We start from the raw sequence: 10,604 nt of genomic DNA on the forward strand, positions 1-10,604 counted from the left end.
CTTTTTAATTACATTTAATGAATAAGCGAAAATTGCCTTTTGTTCTAACAACGCGACCTTTATGTGAGGCGATTCGTGCGTATCTTAATGAGGTTTTGAAATTTTAAAGGCTGTTTTCGAAATTATTAACGATCTTTATGAGTGATGCGAGGTTTATGGGCTGATTATTCAAGGTTGAGAGGAATTTTTGATGTTCAAGTTTTTAGCCGCGCGTAATAAATTAGATTCTGTTTTCAGTTCGCGAGAGCGGAGTTAGTGAAAAATAATCTTTAAATTTTAAACGAGAATTTGCACAGATTTTTCCGTGTACTAATACTTAAGTTGGTACCTAAAATTTAAGCTCTCTGATCAAAAGAATCTAATTTGATTGTTGACTAGCTTTTAAAAGTGCATATTATTGAATTCAGATTAAAGATACCGTGTTACCTACTGTGTATTAGTAGTTGTAGCCTGTTGTGTCCCAATGCTGGGCAAAGGCCTCCCCAAAGCGCTTCCATGAATCACGATCTTGTGCTATAATTGAAGACCAGTCTATATTAGATTGGTCCAGTTCATCCCGCCATCATTTCTTCGGCCCTTATAAAACATATTATTTTTCTTGTGAAAAAGAGCTATCGAAATTTCCAATCAATAATAAAACAAATTATTTTTCTTCTGAATATCTATCGAAATTTCCAATATACATCAAGAAAAGTTACATTATATTTCATTTGATTCGTCAACACTTTATTCCAAGCTAATTAAAAGTGTCTATTATAGGTTCTCAACTTATTTACCTCCGCTAGAGAACTCTCATTAGAGTTGTATAAAAGTTTTTATGTCGGTCGTTCGCAGTTTCACTAGAAACTAAAAGAAACCATTTCTACGAATGGAGGGCACTAAATAAAGAAAATGTATTGGCGCTTTACCTGCTTACTTTTATTTTTAGCGAATGGGAACGTCGCAAGTTTCGCGCCACAAAAGAAAAGCACAAAGTATACAATGTGTACAGGTAACATAATATTATGTCTAATCTTTTGTAATTGTTTTACAATATCGACCTTTTAAAATAGTTTAAAAATTGAATAGGTACTCTAATATTCCAAAAAAACCTAAACATCCACAATTTGTACAAAAATAAGATGAAGCATTTTTAACAAATTTAAATTAAATAACAATTTAATTAAAATAATTAGGTACATAAGAATTTTTGAAAATAATATCTGTGATAATATTTACCCAAATAACACATGACAATAGTCATAACATGTCCAAATTTAACGAGGCTGTCTTGAACAAACGCACACAACAAAGGTCTATTAAAAGTCCGCCAAAACGATCATAGTGCAAAACTTTGAGTTGAGCGCAGAGCCGCAAAACAAGCTCAAACTCAAACTCAAACTCAAACATTTATTTATTCAATTAGACTACTATTTAGTAGCACTTTCGAATCGTCATTACATAAGTATTTTTAACATTTACCACCGATTCGGAAAGCAGTATCTATGGAGAAGAATCGGCAAGAAACTCCATAGTTGCTCTTTTAAAATCATGTCAATATTACATAATATGTAACTTATATCTAACTTATACATAATATATCATAATATGCCAAAGAACTGTCCTGTGGTTTTTACGCGACAACCCTCCATGGGTCTTTATCGTCCATATATTCCTGAATACTGTAGTAGGCTCTCTGAACTAGTACATTTTTTATATAAGTTTTAAATTTATAACTACTAAACTCTTTAATATTGAGAGGAATTCTATTGTATAAGCGTATACCTTGACCCATAAATGAATTTTTAACTTTAGCTAATCGGAAAAATGGCATTTCAATTCTATTCCTGTTCCTTGTGCCATAATCGTGTCTATCTCCTACTCTTGTGTGTAAGTCGGCGTTTTTGTGAACATGCAAAATATTATTAAATATATACTGTGATGGTACAGTAAGGATACCAGTATTCTTAAAATGATCTCTTAGTGAGTCCCGAGCACGTAACTTATATATAGAGCGAATGGCTCTTTTCTGTAAGATAAATATAGTTTCTATATCTGCAGCCTTGCCCCACAGTAGAATTCCATAGGACATAATGCTATGAAAGTAGCTGAAATAAACCAATCTAGCCGTATCTTCATCGGTGAGATGCCTTATTTTTCGGACTGCATATGCAGCTGAACTGAGCTTACCTGCAGCGGTGTTGACATGGGCTCCCCACTGTAGTTTCTCATCCAATGTTAACCCTAGAAATACAGTAGACTCAGTAGGATGCAATACCTCCCCGTTCAAGGTAATATCTCTGTTCAACTTTTTTACATTAGGAAGTAAAAATTCAACACAAGTGGTTTTTTTGGCATTTAATAATAAATTATTGGCAGTAAACCATTCAGATATGTGTAAAAGAGCACTGTTCACTTCGTCAACATTTGGGTCATGCCTATCCACATTAAAAATTAATGAGGTATCATCTGCAAACAGAACTATTTCACACCTATCCTGCAAATAATAGGGAAGATCATTGATATATACCAAGAACAAGAAGGGACCTAAAATGGACCCCTGTGGAACACCAATGTTAATTGACGCACCGCTAGAACGTTCTCCATTAACAACTACAGTCTGTATCCTATCATGCAGGTATGACGCTATGAGGTTCTGGGCTTTTCCTGTAATTCCATAGTGATTAAGTTTACGTAACAAAGTACAATGTTCAACGCAGTCAAATGCCTTGGAGAGGTCACAAAATATCCCCAGAGCATTTTTTGAGTTTTCCCATGCTTTATAAATATGTGTTAGAAGTGCAACTCCAGCATCTGTGGTTGAGCGCCCCTTTGTGAAACCAAACTGTTTGGTGTGCAGTAAATTATTAGATGCAAAATGACTACTCAATTGGTTTAATATCAACCTCTCGAATACCTTACTTAATGTTGGTAAAATAGAGATAGGTCTATAATTGTTACAGTCTTCTTGATCGCCCTTCTTAAATAGAGGTATAACTTTACTAAGCTTTAGTAAATTAGGAAATGTACCATAGTCACAACACTTATTAAATATGAAAGCTAAATTTTTCGCAATATTTTCTATTATATTATTAACTAAATTTACGGACATTCCCCAAAGATCACAAGTATTTTTTAGATTAAGCGTCTTAAAGGCAGTAACAATATCACTAGCAGTTACGTGTCGTAATTCAAATAATGTACTGCACCCCGCAACATGGTCCCTCAAAAAGGTTTCTGCAAGTGCTGAAGACGAATTTAAACTATTAGTAATAGTAGCAGGGACACTACTGAAGAATTCTTCAAAAGCAAGCGCAACATCAGCACTTTTGTCAATAACCCTGTCATTATTTACAAGTTTTATGGTATTACTTGATTTGCTTTTACCCATTTCACCATTAATAATAGACCAGACTGTTTTAACTTTATTATCAGAGTCGCGTATTTTTTCTTTGATATACAAACGCTTTGCAGTAAAACAAACTTTTTTAAAAATTTTTGAGTAATTTCTAACATAACTAAGAAAAGATGGGTCTTTATTATATTGCTTCATACCATATAACTCATAAAGAACGATCCTACACTTATGTATGCTAGGTGTCGCCCATTTACTAAATGGTAAATCCTTGGTAATATTTAAAGATTTAACTTTAAATATTTTTTCAAATTCATTATGAACTAAATTGAAAAGATTTTTAAACATTTCACAAGGATTATTATTACAGGATTGATCATTCAGTACGGGCAGGTTTTTATTAATATTATCTCTAAATTTATTAATGCCTTTTTTACTTATAGGCCTAACATTAATCCTTTTAAATGTAGGTATGCAATCCCATTCAAAAACTACTTTCTGGCCACAGTGATCCGAAGTCAATGTATTGAGAATATTTTTCTCTAAACAGATGCAGTCACAGTATATATTATCAATACAGGTTGCAGAAGTAGGTGTAATTCGTGTGGGTTCGTTAAAAAGTTTATATAGATTAAATGACTGAAATAAATTAACAATTCGTGTAGCCGTTTGTGTTTGTAAAAGTAAATCAATATTAAAATCACCACATACTATAACTTTTTTTTTACTCCTGCTTAGACGCTTTAATATTTCTTCCATGACTTTCTCAAACATATTATAGTCACTGGAAGGGGGTCTATAAACGCAAACAATAATATATCGCTCCAGCTCCACACAGGACAGTTCAATGGTCCGTTCTACAGAAAGACCAACAATGTCAGTTCGTTCTTTACATTTTACACTATCATGTACAAAAATAACAGAACCTCCGTGAATAGCCTGCGTCCTAAAGTATATACTTTTTAATTTGTAATTTTCAATATTTACTAACGACTGACATTGTTTAAGCCAATGTTCTGTTACACAAAATATTTTAATATTGTTATCATTCAGAAACAATTCTATTTCTAACAATTTGCTAGCCAAGCCTTGAATATTTTGATGCACAATGGAAAAAGACTGCTTAGCTGTTGTCTTATATACTAGTTTAAATCTAGCTTAGGGCTAGATTGTCTGTCAACACTTAACCTAGGTTGAAAGCTGAATTTATAATTCACCACAACGAAGCCATTATTTAGATTTAGGCAAATCAGTGCGGGCAAAACATCGCTTTTCACTTACACTCGTCCTCATTTGTCTTCAAGTTTTTGAGCTTACGAATTTTGATATGAGAAGTTATTTGAAGAGACATGCTCGGATTTCACTGGGAGCTAAGATATAAAAAAAATATTATTTATGTAACGCAGAGGAGGTATGTATATAATTAATCGCTTGCCCCATCTTTATCCGGATAGACCCAGGAAAAATAAAACTCATGTTTATGGTAAAGACTAGCTTCCGCCTGCGGCTTCACCCGCGTGGTGTTTTGATAAAAGGTAGCCTATGTTCTTTCTCAGAGTCTAAAGATTGTATCTGCCAAATGTCATCAAAACCGGTTGAGAGGTTTAAGCGGGAAAGCGTAACAGACAGACAGAGTTACTTTCGCATTTACAATATTAGTAGGGATATAATTAGTATTAAATTAATAATAATTATTATTATTTAAAAGATAAAGCTTTGTGATAATAAAAGCATTTTAAAAATCAATTAGGTAGTTAAAAAACGAGCATAATATTATAATAAATTGGACCACTTTTATTATACAGTCTTACAATTTACATGCACTCGTTCTGATAGATATCATGTAGTTTGTTCGTGCTTTAAAAATAATCGTAGGCATGCTCTACATTATAAATTTTGATGCCCGAATGCGATGCGTGAAAGATGACTTAAATAAAAATAAAAGATAAAATAAGACCGCGTCCACGCCGTAGCTAATCTTATTTATGATAATTATATTTTCGTGATTTATGTTATAGTACTAATTTTATCTTGTTATTCATTTAGATAAAAATCATACAGATAAGCATACAGAGATAAGAAGATTACAAATATCTTAGAACATTATTCTAAGTAAAGATGTTAAAAATAATGTTGCGTTTGCCTTTTTGTCAATCTCAACAACACGAGTAAATTGCCATTAATGAAGAGAAGAAGAACTTATTGGGTTAAAATAGAACATCGCCAACGCCTTTTCATTAATAATAGTTTACTATCTCTATCGTGCTTTGGACATGCTTTTTCTATTCTACTTACCTTATATGTTCCAACTGCAGACACACAGGCCTCCTATGTTGATTCAGGCCATAATCCACCACGTTGGCCAAGTGCGGATTGGTAGATGTCACATGTTGTCGAATTTCTGATTATTCGACACGTTGGTTTCCTCACGATGTTTTCCTTCACCGTTCCGAGGAATGCTTATGTTGATAAAGCGCAGATAAATTGCTTGTCTTCTACTTAAATTCGTTACAAAGGTTTAATTTAATAATATGAACAACTAGCTGTGCTGTGTGGTTTTACCCGCATTGCTCCGCTCCTGTTGGTCATGGCGTGATGATAGCCTTATAGCCTTCCTCGATAAATGGGCTATCTAACACCGAAATAATTTTTCAAATCGGACCAGTATTTCCCGAGATTAGCTCGTTCAAACAAACAAACAAACTCTTCAGCTTTATAATAGTATAGATATATTATTATAGCTTTTCTCTCAATAGAACTCACACCTTATTTCTCAGGCAATTATTTACACACGCGGTATGAGTTTTAATTAACTCGCCTTCCATATTAAGGCTTTGTTAGGCAATTTTCTTCAATGTATTGAGAATTTTAGTATTAAAAACCAATACTGGAAAGCTGGCTTTTATATTTAATAAATATTTTATATTTAAATGACTAATATTCGTTTTATATGCAATCCAGTAGGATTACATATACGTTTTCTATGAGAGAAGCAGATGCATTACTAAAAAAATTATTATTTTACTTATTCTTCGAAGTGTATTTAAGAGTGTTTCGGATTTGGATTTTAAATGAATATCTTTGAAACATTCTTGATGAAATAGATAAACTTTTGAACGAGAAAAAGGATAAGTATAGAAAGAGGTAAGGAAATAATATAGTAAATGATTAAATAGAGAGTACAATACTTACTTAGTAGTTTTTTTTTATTTTTTTTTTATTTCACTTACTGATTATATATATTATAGATACTATTGTTACTAACAAACGACTTTAACGAAGCTAGAATACCAAATACCATTGTAAAAAATCAGATTTTGCAAACGATATTTTTTACAAAAAAGATTTTATTTCCATAGGGAAATAGAAAACGCATTCACATTTTGATCAATGTTTGATTTAGGGCTTTCATGATACACGAAAAATGGCATCCATTTAAAAATATAGTATCACTGTATTTTAACGACTTTTCAAATAGGTATTGATGTTTTAACAATTGCTTCGGTAAGAAAGGTTTTCATACCTATCGAATAATCAACAAAACTATTGGTACCATACCAATTTATTATAGGCACTTAGTATAAATAAATTAATTAGTCTACTGGAGCAAAACTGGACTCATAACATCAGAAACATAGCAGGGAATGAGGGGATCTAATACGCTAGGGATAGAGACGAATGGTGCAAGTTGGAGGAGGCCTTTACCCAGACAGGGGTTCCTATCCAAGAGGTATGAAAAATTCTCCAAACTTAGTTTTCTTTAAACAACATAATGTATAGTTTTTTTAAGTGTTGAATATGTAATCATAATACTGTAATATGATAGGAAATAAAAGGCTTAATTATTATTACTGGAGCAAAAAGAGATTACACATCTAATAGAAACATAGAGATAACTATAACGTTCAGGCTGGTATTGGTTTAAAAAACGTAAGGTTTAGAGTATTTTTATGATGAAAAAAGAGCATGGAGTATTCACACAAAATTTTACTCCTTTTTAAATTAATCTTTGAAACGATTAGCCAGATATTTCAAAAATAAATAAATTAAGTCATCCAGTTCACACTATACTCTTAAAATAAAATTTTGCTATCATATTGTATTGCTGTTTTAATTTTATAGCAAACTAGCTTTCCACCCGCGGCATCGCCCGCGCAGTCAAAGAAAAGCCCGCATAGTTCCCGATCCCGTGGGATTTCCGGAATAAAACCTATCCTATGTCCCGGGGTAAAAAGTAGCCTATGTCCTTTCTCGGGTATCAAAATATCTCTATACTAAATTTCATGCAAATTGGTTCAGTAGTTAAGGCGTGATTGAGTAACAGACAGACAGAGTTACTTTCGCAGTTATAATATAAAATACCTATAGAAAATAAAAACTTTTTCCAATATTAGATAGGAATATCCTCCATATAAACAAAGTTATATGAGTCATAAGCAAATATCGATTGTCTGAGTTTAAAGGGCACGCACCAAATGAATCCCTTACCCCAAACAAAACTTTAAGTCGAAAGTCAAATAAACAAGCTTAAGGAGAACTAAAAGGCAATTCCTTTATAAATAAATAATTATCGCAACGTACAATATATCCAGTAAGTATCACTACATAATATAAAACAAAGTCGCTTTCTCTGTCCTTATGCCCCTTTTTATGCTTAAATCTTTAAAACTACGCTACGATGTGGTTTTATTTTATTATTATTTATTATGTTTTACACAAAGCAGACGAAGCCGCGGGCGGTAATAGTATAATAGTTAGTTAATATATAAATTGAAAAAGTTTGTTTGCCTTTCTTAAGATATGATTTTTGTGTCTGGAGATAGTTTAGAGGCTTAATGATATAGCCTACTTTTTACCACAGGGAAACATCTCACTCTCATAGAGCAAAGCTAAAATAAGAAAGTTAGGTATCTATAAAGCTGTTTGATGTTTACAAGTTCATAGCTAAGCAGTTCTAGAATATTCCTAGTCCTAGTCATAATAAGTTCATTAGTTGAAATGTATACTTTAACGAAGTCGCTACAACTGAGTAAATTCTTAAAATGACTGACAGGTTACTCTACCAAACAAATACTCTCAGAAACTTTATGTTCAACAGTTAGTTAGAAAAGGAATGTTTAAATATTCTAGCTAAGCAAGTCATTGTACAAATGAATAAAGTAATACTATTTCACATAGACTTGGAAAGAATAAGGATCAGACTAGATTTATTAGGATTTAGTTGCAAGGTGATAAACAGCAGACGACAGCAAACATAATAAATGTATCCCAAAAATAAACAATAATAGCGTAATTGTATGAAAATAACGTTCATAAAAAGAACACTAATAACGCTATCTATTTATAGTAACCATAGGTCACTAATAGCATTCATACTAAGTATAAAAATAACATGCATAAAAGGAAACGTTTAATTATATCACAATAGAGTCACCATCGGTCACTCACAACATAGAAACCTCCCATTACCTCTTAAATTACAGTTTTGCGTCAACCGCTTGCAAGCAGTAAATACGCCAGACACTACATCCGATCCATATAATTAAGGATGATCGTTCATATTTTGGTTAAGAATTTAGTTAATAATTATAGGCGAACGTGGTTTCAATCACGTTTCAGTAGTAAGGAGGAAATGTTTTCATGGTTGCTCTTTTGTTCATTACACAAATTTTTAATTATTATTATAAGAAGGAACAGATATATGATAATAATATTATCTACCACTTTAGATCACCAATTTTATTATTTATCTAGTTAAATATACATGCTGCACTTTAATTAAATGGTACTTGACCTGCACGTCGAAAAATAACCGATGACGTTAAAAAGTGTACCCCTTGGTATACCCATGACTTTATAGGTACATAACTGTAAAAGGAATTATCAAAATTGGACCAGTTCCAAACACAACTATGGCAACCCTTCTACAGCCTTGCTATCCTGGGATTGTTAAAATTATGAATGACTTCAGCAACGCTTTACTTTAAGAGACTTTTGCCCTAGAGACAGTGGCCCACCAAAAATAATTTATAAGGTACATTAACAGTTCAACCATGTGTTCTATAGGCTTCACAAATTACCTACATAGCTACACACAAACATCAACGTATAAATGTACATATTGTGTATAAATAGACTAAATAAATGATCATTATCCATCAGCTGAACACAAGTCAGACATAGCTGGAATCGTTCATCTGCAAACCCGTGTCCATAAACAAGGCACCACTCTGCTCTGTCAAACGGGACCCGATGACATCATATAACTCACTTGTGACGTTGAAATATCGGTGTTTACATTCGCAGGTAACACCGGTTGTGATTTAGAACCAATTGCGAACGTTTGGCTATTAGATGTAAGACTGTGTTTATTGAAACATGACTTACGGCCTTTTTCCCGAAGGCTGAAGGTATGCAAGACCATTCTCCACTTTGAAAAATTGTGTTTATAATATACTAGCTTACCGCCCGCAGCTTCGCCCGCTTTGTCTAAAACCTAATAAATTATATACAAAAACCTTCCTCTTGAATCACTCTATCTATTAAAAAAAAAATCGCATCAATCATCAAACAATTGCGTAGTTTTAAAGATTTAAGCATACAAAGGGACATAGGGACATAGGGAAATAGGGACAGAGAAAGCGACTTTGTTTTATACTATGTAGTGATGATAAATGTGTGTGTATGTTTCTTTGAAGTAGGCTAGTGTAGCCAATAGACAGATGTACATGCAATGGTAAAGATTATGTCGATCAAAATCGTGAAAATAGGCTATACTTCCTACCAGCACTTCCGTTGATAAAGCTTATCACATTGGATCTACGAGTACAAGAAGTTAAATTAGTGGGATACTTAAACACATGTGTTTATATAACTTTTAATCAATACCAGAACCTTATTATTTTGTTAGTAAAAATGTAGAGTTTCTTCATAGAGATAACAATTCAAAATATTGCCATTTTGCAAATCAAACAATGTGTATTTATTTTACATGGCAAAGATCTGTTGACAGGTAAATAATACAAGTCACCTTCACCTTTGACCTTTTCTCTATAAATAGTCACAATTCAGTGTGAAACAGCATTTGTATTTTTTGTTTTCATTACGTTGTTATGCCTCGCGAGTTTTTAGCCCCCAAATCAACAAAGCAGTGAGTAGATATAAAAAGCCGAATATACATAAAAGAGCTAAATGTTATACATACATGTATCTACATAGATGCTAGATTTAGGTCACAAGTTTATGAATACTGAGAGAATGTAATGATATA

At 32.6% G+C, this 10,604-nt stretch overlaps 1 protein-coding gene across 1 annotated transcript in view; it reads right to left on the reverse strand.

Annotated features, from left to right (window-relative positions):
• LOC123692240 (NAD(P)H-hydrate epimerase) overlaps positions 1–10,604 on the reverse strand; it is a 494,715-nt gene that overhangs the window by 341,069 nt on the left and 143,042 nt on the right. The gene's annotated exons all lie outside the window — the stretch shown is intronic.

This window comes from Colias croceus, chromosome 6 (assembly GCF_905220415.1).
Source record: "Colias croceus chromosome 6, ilColCroc2.1".
NCBI lineage: Eukaryota > Metazoa > Arthropoda > Insecta > Lepidoptera > Pieridae > Colias > Colias croceus.